Source organism: Heterocephalus glaber, unplaced genomic scaffold (assembly GCF_053883595.1).
Source record: "Heterocephalus glaber isolate CG9 unplaced genomic scaffold, H.glaber_assembly_v1.0 deba00000937, whole genome shotgun sequence".
In the NCBI taxonomy this organism is placed as follows: Eukaryota; Metazoa; Chordata; class Mammalia; order Rodentia; family Bathyergidae; genus Heterocephalus; species Heterocephalus glaber.
In genome coordinates, this window is record NW_028258173.1 from 10,400,147 (window position 1) to 10,420,317 (window position 20,171).

General features: G+C 37.2%; 1 pseudogene across 2 annotated transcripts in view; it reads right to left on the minus strand.

Annotated features, from left to right (window-relative positions):
* The window catches only part of LOC147828771 (large ribosomal subunit protein eL21 pseudogene), a 62,952-nt pseudogene that overhangs the window by 4,819 nt on the left and 37,962 nt on the right, over nucleotides 1-20,171 (minus strand). Inside the window, exon 4 of one of the 2 annotated variants that reach the window (XR_015450288.1) lies at nucleotides 13,533-13,614. The exons of the other annotated variant lie outside the window; for it this stretch is intronic. The product of XR_015450288.1 is annotated as a large ribosomal subunit protein eL21 pseudogene, transcript variant X2 (transcript). The remainder of the gene's footprint in view (nucleotides 1-13,532; nucleotides 13,615-20,171) is intronic. 2 annotated transcript variants of the gene reach the window in all.

Consider the following 20,171-nt stretch of genomic DNA (forward strand, 5'->3'; position numbering starts at 1 on the left):
AGCTGAAAATGTTATCCTCAGATCTTTCTTTTCCAGAGCTCACTTTCTGTGTTTGAGTTCTCATAACTTCAAATATTCTTCAGACTAGAAATATACTTGCTCTTCCAATCCTGTGTCCTTGTGTCCCATTCCTAGTTTTTTTAGACACCACTCACATCTGTTGAAACTCACTATTGCCCAAACAAAAATGGGCAGAATTCTTACCATAAGAATTTCGTTCCCCTGTTTCTCCATTTAAAGACCTACATTTCTAGACATTTCCCAGTATCCAGTATTAGAAATCTTAGAACAATTACAAGTCTTCTACTTTATAATTTCTCTTTAGTTCATTACCAAACGCTCTGTTTCTTGACTTATCTGTCTGTCTGTCTATCTGTCTGTCTATCTATCTATCTGTATCTACTCACCTATCTATCTATATTTGCAGTACAGGGGATTGAACCCAGGGGCTTTGCAATGAGCACATCCCAGCCCTTTTTATATTGAGACCAAGTATGGTTAAGTCACTAAGTTTTCTTGGACGGGCTCAAACTTAGCCTTTTTGCCCCAAACTCATAGAGTTCTGGGATTATAGGTGTGGGCTACCATGATTGGCTTCTTACAACCATAAACTCATGAAGTTCATGAGTGGCACAGCCCTGCCTCTTTTGCTCAGTATTGTATAGTAGCACTCAACTAAAGCTTAGTGTGTTATACATTTTTATAAATATGTGTTGATGAATAAATAAATATCATTAAAGCCATCTCTTCCATTGTAACCATCAGCCTCTGTGTCACAATCCTTTCTACTTCATCACAGGACACAGGAGTAATCTTTTAGGCTAAGCAAGTGTAATTCTTCACCACAGTTCAAGATTTTCTCATTCTCTTCTATTTTATTCTTGTTAACTCTCTCTGGACTGTAACATTCTATTTTGCTGACAGAATTAATATCCAGTTTTTTTTCTTTGACTGTCAGTTTAATCAGCTAAAATTTTCAAAGTGGATAATTCTCAGAAATAAAACATCTATTTTCAAATGCCCAGATTTATTTCCTAGCCCCTTAATCTACTAAGTCACATCTATAGCATGAGCCCCCCCATTGGAGAATCAAATGAGATATTTTCTTGTGGAGTTGACTAGTAAATGAAAACACTCTGCTTTTCAATTACATTTGTGTTCAAGCATTTTGCCTTAATGTTTTTTACAAAATAGTCAATAACCATGTGCTAAAAAGATATAATTTAGTGAATTTTTTCCACTTTCCATATAGAAATCACTGATACACTGATAGAAAGTATATCCTTTATACTATATCCAAAAAATTAATCAATTATTTATCGGAAAACATATATAGTCCAAAATCTGAGTATGAAATTTTGATTTTTGCCTTTGGGAAAATTAGTGTACAGTCCAGAGGTAAGTGAAAGAAAGCCAAGGAAAGCTAATATAAGTTTGTCCCCCATATAAAAGAAATTTCTTACTCAACAGGAAAAGGATTGTTTAATTGGTAAAGAAATGCTCTTCCCTCTATGAAGTAAGTACCTCAAAAAGAACATGAAAATTACCAACGAATTTCTTAGACTATAAATAGTAAACTCAAGGAGACCATGTGGTTTTCTTCATTAATGTATTCTCAAAGTCGATAATATACCAGAAGTGTGATAAACATTTATTAGTTTAGAAACCCTATCCTCCATTATGGAATCTTAGTCATATGAAAATATTAAGATGTCTAGCTTTCCATCCTGCTTCTTTGTGGCTGTTCATGTCTTAACCACATGATTCTTTTGACAGGGAACACTTTATAGTTACAAAGAGGAAACTGGCTGTGTAGTCGTATTGGATGGTACATTTTACTTTTTAGTTTTTTAGAATCTTCTAGTAAATTCATGTAGCCATGTGACTACATTGGCATCAGTGGAATGTGTTCCAAGAAGCTAGAGCTGTGGCTGGCACAAATTGGTGTTCAAATATTGACTGAATGAAGAAATGAATAAAATGGGAAAAATAAGGTAGTGTGCAACTTGTGTCTGTCTTTTAAATAATGTTGTCTTTTTAATCCTTGGTCTAACTTTGAAAATTAGAAGCATCCCAGAACTCTGAGGCAGAGATTTTAAAATTTGTTGGAAAATATTATATAATATATATATATATATATATATATATATATATATATATATATATATATATATATTGGTACCAGGGATCAAACTCGGGACCTTGTGCTTGCAAGGCAGGTGGTGGAACCACTGAGCTAAATCCCTGGCCCTATGGAAAATGTTTTAAAGCTTATAAAGTCACTGCTAATTTTTTCAACTCTGCTATTGTAGCACCAAAGCAGTCATAGACAACATACAAATGACTGGGCATAGCTGTGTTCAATAAAACTTTATTTACAAAAACAGAAGGCTAGATTTGGGGCTGCAGTTTGGATACATCTTCTCTAGGTAATGGTGCAGCCTCAGAATGGAGCACAACATGAAAGAGCACAACGGGAACATGAGGGACCTCAGGCAGCTCCTCCCCCCAAATCCTGAGCCACTCCACTCCAGACAGAAATGTGGATGCCAAACAATGAGCATTCTTCATTGAAGCCACTGTATTTTGAGGATTCTTTTTTACAGAAAAGCTGATTAGCTTATACATACAGGCTACATTAAAATGAAGTGCTAACTGCATTTATTATTCTTGTTGTTATTATTGTTTTGCCATTATTTTCATTACTATTATTATTTCAAGTTTATAACAATCCAGAGATAAACTGCATAGGATAAAAGACCAGAAGTGGTCTTTGGGAGAAGAGAAAAAGTCTATTACACAGCTTGGTAAATTCATTGCCTTTAATCATCCATAACATATCAGTGAATGGAGATCTTTAATTTCATTTTGTCAGATGAGAAGGAAGAGAATGATATTGGTTCAATGCCTTGCCCCATAACATAAAACCAGGATATGGCCTAGTCAAGATGGAAATTCAATTTAATCTCATTTGGGGGTAGGTCTGAGACTGTTTTGTTCCTATATATAAAGTTATTCAGTCTTACAGTAGACTAGAAGGAAAATACATGTGCCAAATGTTCTTTATGATAGCCAACCACTAAAACTCCATGATAATCTTTTAAAAATCCTTATTTGTGGTTTCTGTCCTTGATAACCTGCTAAAAGGTTCACAGCCAAGGATGGTAAGACATGAGTGATCCCTCTAGCTCTGCACTGCTCAGTGTGGTGCCCGTTGGCACACACAGCTATTCAAATGAATCAAAATTGATGAAGTTAGGGGAAAACCCACTCAAATTGCAGTTCCTCTGTTGCACTACACATTTAATGTGTTCACTGGTCACAAACAGTGAGGGGCTCCACCCTGAATATTGCAGTCTATAGGCTATTGCCTCTTTGAATAAAGTTCTACTGGATAGCATTGCTTCCTCCTCATCCACTGAATTTGGTTACTTCAGTTTCCATGTAAAAAAAGCTCCTAGTATTTGACCTTTAGGGTACTCAGGTGGTACTTATTCTATTAATAGCCCCCAGAGGAAGCTGCCCACACCTCCAGGTTTCTTTATTATAGATTTCCAATGGCTCTTTCTTATCTTTTTGTTTTCCATTTTGCTCCCCACCTCTATGGTCCTGCCACTTAAGTGTTGGTTGTCATTTCTTCAGCCCTAATTGTATCTCAGCTGGATGGAGCCTGGGTCTTGCATGGAGAAAAGGAGGAAGGAGAAGGGAAAAGAGCAAGACAACGTGAGGAATGTCCACTTGGAGTGCGGAATCTGCACACTAACTGAACTTTTGCGTGGCCCTTATAATCAATCCCCTAAGTTATTATGCTAAAGGAATGCTTGCATCACCTTCGTACCGCCACTAGCAGCCAGAAGGAAATGATGTTGAAAAAGCATCCAGCCACCTCAGATTTTCATAGAACATGCTTGTCCATGGTTTGTGTGCATATTTTCTTGGCCTTTACCAAACATGAAAATCTTGGGGAACCTTACACCTTCTTTTTTATATCAGCAGCAAATGTCCATGCCAGACCACCTACTTATTATTGAAGAAGCGTCAGTACGGGAAAACAAAAGTGTGACTTCACATAATGCTTTTGTTAATATTGGGCTCATTTCTATTATAAGAACACAATCTCCAGAATTCAGGAAGGGGGAAGCTTATGGAAAAACCAATACTTATTTCAAGAAGCAGTAGAACTTTGCAAGCCCTAGTTGCATTCAAAATCATGAATGAATCTTGATTCTGTACTTGGCTGCACAGAAAATGGAGGTGCCCTAAAGTGAATCTAATCACTCAGTTCATGTATGAGATGTTGACAATGAGCTGTTCTTCTCTTTGACATTTCATGAGTAAGTCCAATGGGCCAGCCTGATTCAATTCACAGGTTCCTATTCCTCCCCTCTCGTCTTCAGGAATCAGTTTTCTGAGCACAAAGACATGGGGATCAGCACTCTTTCAGTTATGTGCCACTGAACCAGGGAGCAAAACAATATGTTGTTGGAAAGTTAATGCCGTATTAAAAACCCTGGCGCTTTAACATGCTCATAACGTGAGGAGGGTCTTGGGGGACCTTATTCCCTCTTTCTTATATCAAGCCCTGATCCAAAGGGTGCTTTGTGATTTAGATGTTTAATGAAATGGTTATTTGCCTTCCGGAGTAAGAATTTACTTTCTTTGACTTTCCTTTGGAGTTCTTCATTTTAAGATAAGCTCAAATATTGACAGAACTGGAACAAAGATTAAAGGACATATAAAATGCATTAGTGTGATGCCAAAGGAAGAAGAAAGAAAACCTCGGGGGCCTCTCCCACAGTAAATAAGAGTCGCAAATCTTTTTAAGTCAACGCTACTGAAGTTCCCTGGTACGTATGATGAAGTGAATCAATCTTACAGTGGTCCTACAGCACAGGAGGGATTCTGCACCTTGACACCCCTAGGAGCAAACCTGTGTGTCACTACAATTGTCTTCGTATTCATTTTGGCCATTTTCTTTTTTTTAAAGGTATCATAATCTGATGCATAATGAAAGCCAGCTGTTGTCCCTCAGAGTAACAAAGGAAAAGTTCCACCAAGTATTCTAAAAGGTGAATAAGCAGAGAATCAGCAGCCCAGGATGTCACTTATTAAATTGCAAAAAGAAAGATGGAATTTGATAGAAGAGAAAAGAGGGAGAGGGAGGATAGGGAGAGGGAGAGAGAGAGAGAGAGAGACATGGACTGAGAGACAGACAGAGAGAAGAATGATTTTGTTGATATCCTTGTTATTTGCCTGAGACCCCTGTACCACGGGTTCCAGTACCCACCTGCTCAGTATATGACTCGGGCCTGAGGAAAAAAAAAAACTAAGAGACAGAACTAAGAGAGAAAGCGGGGGCCAGGATAACCAACAATGGTGCAACCTACAAAGCCACTGTCCAGTCCCAGGCACCGACTTTTATTGGTAATCAGTTGTGGTAAAAGTGATGTGTGGTTTCTATGGAAATTAATGTAAACAAAGCTCAGAGAGGACAAGACAAAGCATTCTCAAGTTAGGAACAGAAGAGACAAAGTATATGATTGTAATTAGAACATTGTCCTTCTAGTCTGAAGGTTTTGGTTGTGGGAAAGGAATTTGGGCACAAGTTACTCTGACCTCAGCCTGTAGGCTTCAGCCAGACTCATTTCTATAAACAAGCCACCTGTGGGGTTGACTCTTCACAGCCTGCTTGGGCATAATCAATATTACAGTCCTCTGCAGTTGTCAGAGAAATAATGATTCCTAAACACTTTACATTATCTGAGCCTTCTGATTTTTCTCAGTCAAGCGCTGCATGTGTGCCTCATTAGCTGACTTTTAGATTTAGCCCACTCTGACCAAGAAAAAATATATTTTAATCATAATAGAAACAGGATTCAGGATTTAACTGACTAATTATTGACAGGGGTAATTAGGGAATTACATGGTCCCCAGTTAATATAAATTAATATGTTTAATGTAAGGGAAGAACAGAATGAAGAGGCGTTCGCATTTCCCCTTGTAAAATATTTACTATTCAGGTCCTCCCCAGTGCCACCAGTCAAATATTTACTGTCAAAGTCCAGGATCAGGGTGAGACATGTGGCATTCTCAGCGTTATGGTCTGAGCCGGAGTCACATCCGTTCAGTTTTAGTCTTCATCTGCTATCACAGCTCTTTGCCATCCCAGATTTTTGTGTTTATGGAAAAAGATTAATAAATTTTCTGTCAATGAATGTCAAGTTTCAATTAAATGTATTATAAAGACTCTTGAAACACCTATGCATGCATTTTTGAGGCTTCTGAAATTCCCTGATGAAAGCAATAACTGGACTATACATTTGGAAATCGTTCACTTACTCACTGGATCACAGTGACTTTTCAAAGGATATGTACCCATTAGCAACTCAGGAGAGAGCAAAACAGGTAATATATCTTCAAACATTGCTCATTTTGGAATGATTTTACCATTCTTAGTATAAAGGTAAGATTTCTTCTAGAGATCAGAGTACACTTACTCCAACAAGTAAATCATGCAATTACTCTCTGAATTCATATGGGATACTAAAGTTCCCTCTTGAGTCCGTTTAATGCATCAGAGAAAGGGAAGGACACGAATAGGGATTGTGTAAAGTTGCCCAGGATGACAACTCTCAAAGTACAGAAACAGATCTTTCCCTGGCCCTGTGCCATTATTTCTGTCCATTTCATTCTGCCTCCAATTCGATTTTCGATTCACGTCTGTTTTTTTCTATAGCTGTCCAAAATAAGCAACTCTGTTCTGTTTGTTGCAGCAGGATTTACACATCTGAAATGACTCAGCTTTCAACACTTCCGAAAGATTTGTGACCCGAGTCAACTTCCTAATAAAACTGACCAAAACACCTAACTAGAATTCATGTATTCCACAGAGGAGTATAAACAAAGGCTGTTGGAACAAATACATCAGTTCTGTTACTTCTGCTAGGTAGATGGGAGCTTTTCTCCGAGACATTTCTCTTCTAGTTTAATGTCTTCAACTGCAGCAATGTGCTAGACAGAGAAAATCCATTCTCGGGACGTTCTGGGATTTGGGTCAAATACCTCTCAGTTGTCATTCTAGTCTTAATGTTTTCTAAACAAAAGAGCTTTGTCTTAAAACACGGATCAGCTATTCCCTAAATTAGGTGAATAGCTTACCTTAGCTAAGACAGGAAGTTGCCTTATTCATGGCATTCAGGACAAATCCTCAACATTAAAACACTTGATAGTGCACATAAATACAAAGGGGAAATAAATCTGGCTGAGAACAAGGAAAATGCCCAACTTCAACTCACTTAAATTCTTTAAAGTTAGAAAAACCAATTTTTCATGATATCTCAAATTTTCATTCAACTTTTCTTTTTTACATTGTTTTCATTAGAAACCTTTGTCTTCAACACTTCATGTTCTATTTATTTTTTATTGTAACATAGCTGTTTGGAGAAATTGTCTTAAAAACTTTACTGAAAGATACAAATAAAATGATGAAAATAGACCATAGCAAGCTTTTCTTTTGATTGTCCACGTTTCTCATTACAGTAATGATTTACTTCCACTGGGAGTGTGGGGCTCATGGGATTTCAGATCCTTTCTTAAATCAAGAACATTAGGAAAGGCAGAAAAAAAGCACTAACGTTGTTAGAGTTTCTGCACATTTATCTGTGTGCATTACCCTGGATTCACAACTTCTTCAGATAAGAATGCCCAACGGAATGAAAAATCCAACAACTAAATAAAATGGTTCAGGTGAAAGCAGCCTAAACAAGGATGATTTCACTATGGTGAGCTGTATTTCCGGAAGCTGTATTTGCGGAAGCAGGCTTGTGATCATATGACATGACTTCCCATTTCATGCCCCACCTTAGAATCCTTGGATCTTCAGTAGAGTGAGGGCAGGGATCCCGTACTTTTAACATGTTCTTCAAGTGATTGTTTGCATGCTAACTTTTGAGAACCATTTGAGTTGCATCAACTATGCCAACCCACAATCTCAAGCTATGGCTTAAAATGTAAAATAAGAGATTAATAAATGTGAATATTTCAAAGTGAATTAAAGTCTGTATAACCACAGATACAGTAAACAAAGTTGAACCATCATACACAATCAGGAAGAAATCCTTACTTATTATAATGGCCAAAACCAGTCAATAAGAAAATGACAAATAAAGTTAATTAATTGAAATATTAATTGAAAATTAATTGAAATTAATTGAAATATTTGAAAGAACATTTCAAAAAACAGTAAACTCAAAAATGCTCAGTATTATTAGTAATCAAGGAAAGACAAATCAAACTTAGATAAAATGCCATTTCACAAAACTGCAAAAATTATTAAATAGTACTGTTGCACAAGATAAACCAGGAAGGACAGACAAATACCATGTGATCTCACTCCTATGTAGAATCTAAAGAAGTTTGTCACAAAAGGATAAGAATGATGGCTACCAGAGGCTGGGGTGCTTGGATGGTAGTAGGTGGAGTGGAAGATGCTGGGTAAAGGAAACAATGCTACAATTAGTAGGAGGAATGAGCTCAAGAGATTTGTTGGTCAACACAATGACTAGAGTTAATGATGGCATATTGTGTTAGAATACAGAAATGTTAAGCATAGATATGAAATGTTCTCACCCAAAAAATGAGTATGTGAGTAGTACTTATTTTAATTTGCTATTGGTACTAAGCTCTGGAAACAGCCTAGATGCTGTCAATGGATCAATGGATTGAAAAATATGGTATACATACACAATGGGTATTATTCCACCAAAAGAAGAATGAAATCATATCATTTGAGAAAAAAATGGATACAACTGGATAATGCTAAGTAAAGGAAGTCAGAAGGACTTCTCTGAAACCTAAAAATACATTTCTTTTCCTCATTAGAGCAAAGGCAGTTGAGGGACTAAGATTGCCATGATGAAATTACCGATATTACACAGTGTGAATAAGATTAACATTTTAAGAAAGCATATCATTTGATTAAGCAATGCACTACCTCTCCATTTCTATCAGGATAAACTGCTTCAACAGGAAAATTTTGATCATAATTATTTCTTTATATCAGTGGTATTGAATGGGGGGATTATTTTGCCTTCAGAGAAACTTTTGCCATACCTGGAAATATTTTTGATTATGAGGGGCGTTGATGGCATCTACTGTATATATTTTGTGTAAAGCCTTTCCCTTGGCTATGATTTAGTGACTATGGCAAAAGTAATGATATATCATTTTCATGCTTAGGACATTAAAAATTATGACTTTTATACTTTAAAAATATAACATGGTTTCTTTCACATGAGAAAACTAAAATATAAATAAATGAGCAAAAGAAAAGAGAAATGGTAAATTCTTATGCTGAAAAGACATCATTAGGTAATACCACCCTTTTTCTGTGCAAAACTTATAGCTTACAAATTTAATACAGACCAGTATGCATAGGTACTTCTGTCTGCTTTTTACTAGATGTGAAACAAGAAAGTAGTGGAAATTAGATCTGATTTTCTAAGCCAGTAGTACTACCAAGAGTCCCCATTTTTTGCTTATAAAAAGATATCCACCTTCTATTTACAAGGTAACTTCTCTGTGAAATAGATGCCCTATGTAAGACTTGATTGGACTACACTGGGGCCAGGGTAATCCTGTGAAACTGCAGGGTTGAAAAGCTTATCATAGGTTGGTAAGTGATCATGTTGAGTGAGAGCTGAGCTTCCACGACCAACAAGAAAACTCCATTTCTTCTGGACTTTTGAAAGAACAGACTTTGGTTATCAACATGTTCTTGAAATACTGATTGGATGGAAGGAAAGGCAAATTTGAAGTTAAAAAAAATTTAAGCAGTTAAGTTTTATTTTTCATGCCATGTGACAAATAGACTTTACCTACCTCACAGATAAAAAGACACTTTTTTGATACATTCCTAACCAGGAGTGTACAAACACTTCTATGATAGTAGGAAGCAAAAAAGAAGTGGATAGCGCATGACTACCACCAGTCACTTTGGATTATAGATGACACTTGCCCAAGAAAATAAAAACAACTGCTTTCACTGATGCAGAAAACACACAGTAAGCTTTTACCACTTACTGAAGTATGTGTGTGTGTGTGCGTGTATTTGTGTGTATGTATAAATATATGTTTATGTCCATATTTATATTTATTTTAATCTTCCCCAGGTACATTTTATATTTCTCCTTTAAAGATGAAGGGTACGAGGGTAAAAAGTTTAAGGGACTTAACAGAAATCACACAACTTCACAATGGATGGAGAGTTGAAACTGGGTATATTTGACTCCATAGTCTATTTTTACCCACCTCACTGGAAGCATTATGTTGTTACAGCACTACCTAAAGTGTAAAAGTATACCCAATAGCAGGAACTTTGAGATGGATTAAGATTAGTTAAATATAATTAAGATTAATAAAATACATATATTTAATTTTCAATCCCAAACTTATTTAGTATTTCTTCCATAAAACAAGTAAGCTAATAGCTTTTTTAGAAAATATTATAAACATGGCTCTACAAATCACTGACTCATTAAAAAACAGCTCAGGAATGAATCTGGCCTTCTTTTCATTCTTCCTGCTTATTCTCAGAGTACCATTTTCTCTTCCAAAAATGTGTTCTAATAGCTGAGTGCTGACGTTTTTTTCCATTTCCCTTTTTTCTCCCATTCAAAATGTCTTCCCTGTTTATTCAATCGTCTAGTCCATAATTGAATAGAAATTATTCCATCAAGATATTACGACATCAAGGCTTCCTCACGTTTCAATACTATCTACCATTTGTGTATATCTTGAGGGTTGACAAAATACTCTCCTTGGAATACTCAATTTCCCAACTCTCAGTGCCTCTTCTATAACAGCCATTCATCCTTCTTATTCTTTCCTATTAGTTGTTCTTTGCCTTTGAATCTGATCACTGAATCCTATTATGGAAATTACTGACTGCTTTGAATGCCTTAATCCCTGGGGGCTGGGCCACCCCTCCCAACATCCAACAGGAAGGAAAGAGGAACAAAGAAGAAAGACATCGGAGAGCTCTTATTTTCTTTGCTGCTCTTTGGAGTACTAAGATGTATCACTTTGCAGAAGCAAAAATCAAATGCACCAGGTCCCACTTAGCTTTGCCAGGGTAGTTAATTCCATCAATTGCCTACACCCACATGATATGTTAGCTAATAACAACCTAAATTCATGGAGTGCTGAAAGAATGCTGGGCTTTTCTGCGGTGCTGTTCTCCAAATACTTTTCATTCCTAATGTGAAAAAAAAATCAGATTAAGTACTCAATAGCCTTGCTAACTTCTCTCCAAAGACTGGAAACCATTCTTTTAAGGGAGCATGGCTATAATGTTGTAGTGGTTTCAGAACATAGGTCCTGTGCGTTAAATTTAACATCTTGCCTAGAAGTTGCAGCTGAACACCGCAGAGTTGATGAAAGGTGGTCCAAGACCCCAGATTAGGCAAACACGGGTGGAGAGTTAGGCTCATGATGCATCTTATCCTGCCTGCACTGATGAGATGCAATCAATCTTGTGTCGTCCTTGCTGTTTGTGGAAGATTTGCTCATAAAGCTACTTTACAAATAGGGTTATTTTAAGGAGACGTGTGGATCAGAACTACAAAACCAGCTCTCCGTGATGTCTCTATGCTACCTCAACTCCTCTTGATGTTCCTGAGCATCCTTCTCTGTATATCAGTCAGCTAGTGAGTTCCATTTGTTCTAGCCAAATGCTATAAAGGTTCATTTTACTGTTTTAGCTCCTTAGCATTACTCAGTTTGGTTAGTGTTCTTTGCACTGAGACTAATTCCTGGACTAATCTTTAAGTGTCAGATGTTTACTTTCCTGACATGACCAGTAACCAGGCCTGTAAAAAGTTAAGGCAAATTTAAAAATGAAAATACAATGCTATTTCAATAAAACATACACTCATGTGTATAAGCATGTGCCTATATTTGTGTGTTTGTGTATTTAGATAGAGAAGATGGGAGATAGTTGCTGATATAAATGCATTACTTTTTGATTTTATTCTTTTCTCTTTTCACCACTCTCCCACATTTTTGTTCATGCTAATATATTTCATAATAATTATATAGCTTTCTAATCTAAGGGCTTAGTCTCCTTCCTCCATTACTTCTGCTGTGGTGTGAATGTGTCTCACAAATATTTAGCTATTGGAAATTTAATGCTACAGTTCATATGTTGGTGGTGTTGGTTAGGAAGCTCTTTAGGTGATGAAGACGCCATGTGTGGGCATCCCTCATGAATAGATTAAGGCCTTTATCAAGGAAAGAGGTAGTTATGGAGGAAGTGGTTTTGCTGTAAAAGTGAATTCTGCTTTCTAGGCTTTCTCTTGCTCCTATCCTCCTGTTCTTTCATGTGCTTTTCCCACAGGTGATGCCCACTCACAAGACATGGCACCTTGATTGAGGACATTCCAACATCTAGAACTGTGAGAAATAAATTTCTTTTCTCTATAAATTTCAGTCTGTAGTATTTTGGTGTAGTCAAAGAAAATGAACTAAGACACCTTCTAACTTCTCTGTGGTTTATGTTGCTGTGTTCCAAATACCATCTACTGATAATCACTTCAAACATGCTTCCTTCTGAAATGATTGTCTCTTGCCCTTCCAGTACTTCACTGGTGGGCACAGGGAAATGTGGCTTACACTCCTTGTCTTTAATTCTTGACATATTATTTTTGCTCCACAACCTACTTCAGCATGGTGATTGGATCCCTTCAGAGAAGCCTTCTCTAAGCAGGAACAAAGTCTTTCATGTTCTCATCTTGGTTCTCAACCAGCCCAAACTGTCTATAATAGTCATATGTAATGCAGTTCACCATGCTCTACATTCAAATAAATGATTGCCTTTGGTTCTTGTACATGTATTGTATTGCTCCTATTTTATAAATGAATAAATTACAGCTTAAATAGGTAATAAGTGGCAAAGCTAGTCTCTATCCTTCTTTCACTGACCCCATTGGCATTTTAAACTGCTGGAAGTTCTTCTACATCTTCTATGACATGATATTTTTAGGTTCCTCTTTTGTTTTTATTGATGAACTACAATTATAATACTAACTATATGATTATTTACTTTTTCATTTTATACATCCAACTGGAAGTCCAAGTAATTTTAGTATTTCCTTTTCTCCACTGCTTCTTCAACAAGGCCTATGAGTTCTATTTCTGAACTCCCTCTAGAATATCTTATTTCTACTGTTCTAGTTAAGGTTCACATTACTCCCTCCCCAGGGCCTTCAGATCTGCACTGATAGATCATTTCTTCAATACCCTTTTCCTTCACCTATGTGTCTATCATCTGACATGGCCATGGCAGCTCCCTGTCAAATTCCTTTCATTGCCTGTCAATCTGAGTCAACCATTGTCTGACCCAATGTACCTTTTCAGAATCATCTCCTTTTTGACCTTCCCAAGTGAGTGATTTTCTGTAAATCTGAACAATTTGCTCATTACATTCAGTTTCTTGTTTCTGGAAAAGTGTAGATCCATCAGGTAAGGAGTCTTACCTCCATGTGTAAAATTTCCTCTACTGTTCCATACTTAAATCAATAGCCAGTTCCCATTTTAATACTTGCTCCATCCTCAAAGCTAGAAAAAACAACCAGAAAACAGAACTGTTTTATCATTATCTCACAATAATAAAAATATTCCAAATATAAAACTCATATCCATTGGAATTTGGAGATAGAAATAATTAAGCAACTATTTGAGAAAAGATATGAATTTCCATCAAGAGAGTAGGGTGGTACCTACCTGAAAACATTCTCCCTTTTGTCAGATCTTATGAAGTGTAGATTTCCCCATCTTCTTACAGTGGGCTCAGGATCACCAATAGATTTTCTAACTTCCTGGGGCCTGGCTAAAGGCTCTCATCACTTTGATACCTTCTGATCAGCTTTCAGTTCTGAGATACTGACCTGAACTTCTCCCTTCTGCCATAGTTTTACAATTCTGAAAATTATTCACATGGATGGTAGTGTTACATTCTTTAAATTATATTCTCAAAATCTTGACCCAAGGAATTGAGAATAGTGGTACCGCCCAAATTTTTTGTCCACTTTCAACCACAGAATGTAACCTTTCATGGAAATAAGGTCTTTGGAGATGTAATTAGTCATGCTGAGGACATACCGGATTAGAATAGGTCCTAGATCAATGACTGGTTTCCTTATAGGAGGACCATTTGAAGGCAAAGAGATACTTAGGGAAGAATTGCAAGGGAAGAATTCCAAGGGAAGATGCAGGCACAGGTGAAAGTGACTAATATGTCCATAGGGCAATGAACACCGAGTATCAGCATCAACCAGCAACAGCAAAGAGGGAGGCATGGGCAATTTCTACTTGCAGATGCCTTAACTTTGGGTTTCTTTATTCTGGAACTGTGAAGGGATAAATATTTGTGTCTTAAGATATTCAATTCACAGTATTTTGTTACAGCACCCCTATGGACCTAATATGTCTGGTCAATCTGTGATATCAGAAAATGGACAGCTACTCTAGATCACCTACCTTTAGTTTGGTTTACTTTTTCTTTCATTTTTTAAAAAGTTTGGAAATATCCTGAAATGCTGTAGCCTTGAAATTCTGGGAATATAGTTAAGAAAGTTTCCCTGCAGAGCCTATTTCCAATCCCTGCCCTCCTTTACTTCTCTATGGAAGTCTTCTCTGTCAGGATGACCCTTAAACGACTCTAGGAGACCTTATATCTGAATGTCCTCAAAAGCCAATTCCTTTTTCATCTAATCCCTCTGTTCAAAACAACTGTTTTGATTGTTGTAACTTCAGAGCATCTCCTGTTTCTATTATCTCATCACATTCTGACTTAAGTTGGAGCCATTTGCACAAAAATTTTCCATGCCCCACAAGCTGATTAAAATTATTAAAAGCAAACACCAGTTTTCATTCATATTTGTATACAATACAATGCCTTCTTCACTAATATATTCATTTAATACCCACCTATTTCCAGACCACAATATAGCAAAAACATTTTGAAGTATTTAATAAGTGTATGGTCAACATGCCTTGGATCATTATAAATGATACCTGCAGCCTTCCTTTTCTTCATTTTAGCCTATTGAAAAAAATGAGCTTAGATTTCTCTTTGCTTTAGTTTAGCTACCCTTCTGGTTAAATTATTTGTTATCAGACACCACTGACACCCCTTCTTTTCTTTGAAACAGGAAGCAACGCTAAGAATAGCTTAACCTACACCCACTACATTTCTAAATCTCAAAGAGCAGCGAGCAAAGAAAGCTGGACAGAGGCCAGAAGTGACCAACGTCATTCCCTCATCCTCCATTGTGTCCCCTAGGGTTAATCCTCCCTACCCTACCAAGTGGTTTAAGATTTTTATCCTTCCTTCAGACTGGAAAAGGAAGTGGGGGTTGGAATTAGGTGTATACAAACTGTTGAAAAGCTTTCCATGGCTTTTGAGGGCTGAGCTAGAGTATCATTTTTATAGACCCTCCCAGCCCTCTAATTCAAGAATGAAGGTCTACACTCTCGCTCTCATGAGCCATATCAGCAGGATCACTGGAACCAAAGCACTAGAAATAAATAATTAATCTCTCCACACAGGCAGACTGGGAAACATTTCAGTGCTCAGTGTGTGAGTACAGGGTCTTGCCAAGAGGAAGAAATCTACAAACCAGGCAACAGCTGAACATATTGCCAAAGAAGGCTGCTTCCACATCACTCACTAAACCTTTCAAAAACCCCAAATTAGATCCAAAGGCAGCCAAAATCCTGCAGAACTACATGGGTGGAGAAATCGATCTCCAAGAACTATAGGTATCAGATATCGCATGACATGTTATCATGTTCTCCTTTCTATATGATTCCTTCCAGGAACTTCTAATTGTATCAGAAGACTGGACCCAGTCTCAGACACTTAATCAGGACCCTGATTCTGGCTCATTGGTCTGAGATGTGCTAAGCTATCTCAGTGACTGAGATGCATGCACAAGGGGCAGGAAATACTGGATACTTCTCTCTGGCTCATGTACCTTCCACCACATATTAAAAGTTGGCCCTAGGCTAACTTCTTAAACCCTTGTCCAGATGTCTCATTTTTAAAAGTGGAGATAATGACAGCAGCATGACACAGATCTATGGTGAAATTGGATAGGACGGTGCACACAAAGAACCATGCAGTGTGACTGTCACACGGTCATAATAAATATCTGTGCTTATCCCTATCCCTGTAGGAGAAGCTAAATGCCTAATAGACAGTTGTAGGTTTCAAGTGCCCGTCATGATGCTTCAACCAGAAACTCTCCATTATTAATTCTCCTTTCAAAACTCTATTGCTGTACCGGCCTGCCCTGGAGAGGGGTAATGTGACACTATTAGTCATCGCTCTTTTGTGTTTGTAAATGTTCTTAGAGTGTTTGGTCCTCAGGAAGCTATCAAAATCAATGATTTTATGAATGTGCTAAGGGTAATTATTAGGATCTTAGCAAAAGAAAAGTAAACATGAATACTACTCGGCTGTTCCAAGATGAAGGCCCTGAGATCAAAGCATCCATGTGACGTGTCCACATCCCTACAGGTGGTGCCAACTGCTGCCTGTTGATAAGAATGCACCTGTGGCCTTCTATTAATGCCTACTCTGAGTCTTTGTTGACAAAGATCGCTTGGAAGTGTATAAGAATTATTTTATGACCCTAATAGTCAATGTTTCTTCAGTGACCTCAGTCTGCACCTGTGAAACTAAGAGTTCCTTTCCTCCCCTCCCCTGCCCTCTCCTCCCCTCCTTCCATCCCCTTCTTTCTTCTTTCTTTTCTCCCTCCTCATGTTCATCCTCTTTCTTATTCTCTTCCACTCCTCCTCTTTTTGCTTCTCCTCCTCTTCCTCCTCCTCCTCCTCTTCTTCTTTCCTCCTCCTTCTTTTTCTCTTTACTTCTCACCTTCTTATATCTCCTTCTCTGTCACCTTCTCTTTCTCCATCCCTTCTCTTCTTCTCCTTTTCCTCTTCTTCCTCCTTTTCTTCATTTCTCCTTCTTTTGCATCAGGGAAAATTATTTTCTTGGAGAATTCTACTCAACAGATTGAAATTTTTAAAAAAATGGATTAACTTCCTAATCTTACTCTTATGTGGACGCTTAAAAAGTTGGTATCATAGAAATAGATAGTAGAATGGTTCTTCGAGAAACTAGAATCATTTATAGCTAATCGGACTCACACTGAGGCCATATTCTTAAGTGAAATAAATAGGACACACATGTATAAATACCAAATAGTTTCTCTGGTGTGGAAAACTAAAAGGGTAAATAAGGATCGCAATGTATACTTGATATTGTGAAATAGGAAGAAAAGGTCCAATGGGGTAGGGGAAGTGGGAGGGGTGGGAGAAAGGAAAGAAGGGAAAATAAAAAATATGAGAAAAGGAAAAACATGGAAACAAAGTCTTTGTAAATAGGGAAGGGTGGAGAGGGTAAAAGGAGGGCAGGGGAATGGGGAAGAAAGTAGAACCAAGATACATTATGTAAAGGTACAAGCTCTCAATGATGAATGTAACTGTACTGTATACCTAAAATGTACCAATAAACTAAATGGAAAAAAAAAGAATGGTTCTTCCCAGAGCTGGGGAAGTTGGCAGGGGACATAGAGAAAAGTTGGTTAAGGAGTACAAAAGTGCAATTATAGGAGTGATAATTTCAAGAGATCTATTATACAGCATGGGGACCATAGTTAATTATTTTCTTGAAAAATAGTGAGAGTGAATCTTAAGTGCTTTTATCTCAAGAATGAAATATTTGATGATGTGTATGTTAATTAGCTAGATTTACTCATTCCACAATACATATAGACTTTAAAGCATCATGTTGTATATAATAAATACCTATAATTTTTGTCTGTGGTTTAAAATAAAAAAATTTGAAAGAAAACGGAGAAACTTCCTATAGAAGCCACCTACCTGCACTACAGCAACTGAGCTCTAAGTGTGCTCCACCAATAAGACAGGGAACCCACTCAGGGAACCCACTGTTCTCGATTCTACAACTTTCACTTTTCTGGTGAATTGGCTTCTGCCCATGAAATCTCAACCTCATGGCCTGTGGACATGTGAACTGCTAAGTGACAGGCATTTTTACAGTGGCATTTCCCTTACATAAAGCTGAAATAAAATCACTGTCAGGTCTACTAAATCTATGCAGTATTTTTCAATAGATTTTATTTTTGAGAGGAATTTTAATTTAAAAACAAAATCAAGCAGAAAGTATAGAGAATTCTAATATTCCTCCTGCCTCTCTGCAGCACATCTTTCTCCGTCAACATCCCACACCAGAATGATTCACTCAGGGTTGCCATCAGTGGACTTGACTTGCCTCACTGTTATCATCCAAAGGCCAGAGTTCAGGGTTCACCCTTGCTGTTAGACATCCTATGGGTTCCAAAAAGCTCATAATAACACTGTTGTGTGGATGTACCACAGTTTATTTATTTATCTATCTGTTTCTCTTTTTTAATACTTAAAATTTTCTTCTCCCAGTGTCAGGTTTACTAAGTCATGGTTTTCCTTGTCTGGTAACCATGAGAATATGATTCAGACCTCTTGTGACAGGAGCATTATTGACTAACAGCCAGAGGCTACACTGCCCATGGGATGCTTCCAGGCAATGGCCATAAGACCAACCCATTTTGCCAACAGCAGAGGACTCCAAAGGATGACTTCAGAGTGAGGACTACAGTTGGCCTGGCCAAACCTTTCTTGGAATTGTACTATAGTTGAAATTCTTCCTGCCTAAATTTCTTTCCTTCTCTATCTCCTTCCAAAGGTGTCAGACCTCTACTGATACTAGAAAGCTATTCCTCCATTCTTTGGTTTTATTCTGCAATGAAGCTCTTGTATGTAGACTCTCACTCTGCTTTTTATTTCTTAGGGTGAACCTGAGTTTGTCTTGGTACTGAAGTCTGGTCTAGTCTGTCTCTGCAAAGAACAAAACCTCTTCCACATCTATAAATGCTGCCAGGAAGGGTTTCAGCAATCTGAATGTATTTGTTAGTCCCTTGGGGGTCTTGGTAAGATGTACAATCTAGTTTGTCAATATGAGGAAAGGCCTGGTATTCTAACAAGTTCCTAAGCAATACTGATGGTGCTGGTCTTTGTATCATACTTTGAATTACAAGTTTCTAGAACACTAAATCTTCTGCAATATAAATTCTTCCTTTTGTTTCTGATACTTTTAAAAGCAAAGCAATGTATTCCTAAAGTGTTGGTTATAAGCACATCTCTTAATAAACAAAGAAGGAAACTTCATTCAAGTTATGATAGTGAACAGTTTCATGTTTACATTAAAATATTAGTCTGGACATTAATACATTTCTTGGACTTAATATAGCACACTATATTTAAAAATACATAGAAAATTCATGTTAGAAACACAAGTTCTTTGAAAATTTAATAATAGCAGTGATGAGGACAATTTTTCTATTTTCCCTAAACACACACACACACACACACACACACACACACACACACACACACACACACACACACAATGTGTCCCCACCCGTTTCTTTTCTGTTTTTTGTATCAACCTCTTGGTTAGGATTTAGAAATGGGACTATGGAAAGTTAGGCCATTCAGCTAATGCTATTAAGACATTTTCTCTTAACTTCTAATTCTTCACATTAGCTTGAAGAAAGTGGAAAAATGTGCTTCTTATAAGAATTTTAATGAAGCAACTTGCTGGCATCCTTTGATAAGGGTATGTTTTTTGGCTTTATAACTTTGCAAGGTCTGAATATTTCAGAGCCTAGATCTTAGAATCTTTTCAAAAATAGTAGTACTTTGTAAAGTTTTGAGTGTTTTGTATTTTTCCTAGTACATACAACAGACCCTTGACTTACAAACTGGATTGGTTCCCAAGGGCTGGTTGTAACTAAGTCAATACAGCAGAGATCTGGATGTTTACCTGGGTAAACGCTATAGATAACAAGAGGCAGATGAATCTTCCACTAATTTAATTTACCCACTTTGTTCATATGTCAGTCCGGTTGTAACTTGAGGGTGCACTGTATGTTTTATTATTCTCTTCTATCAATTTAAAGTTAATTTCAAATTAAAATGAGGTTTAAATCTCATCCTTTGAATGTTATGATTTATGCACAAGGACTGTACCATAATTTCACCATCAC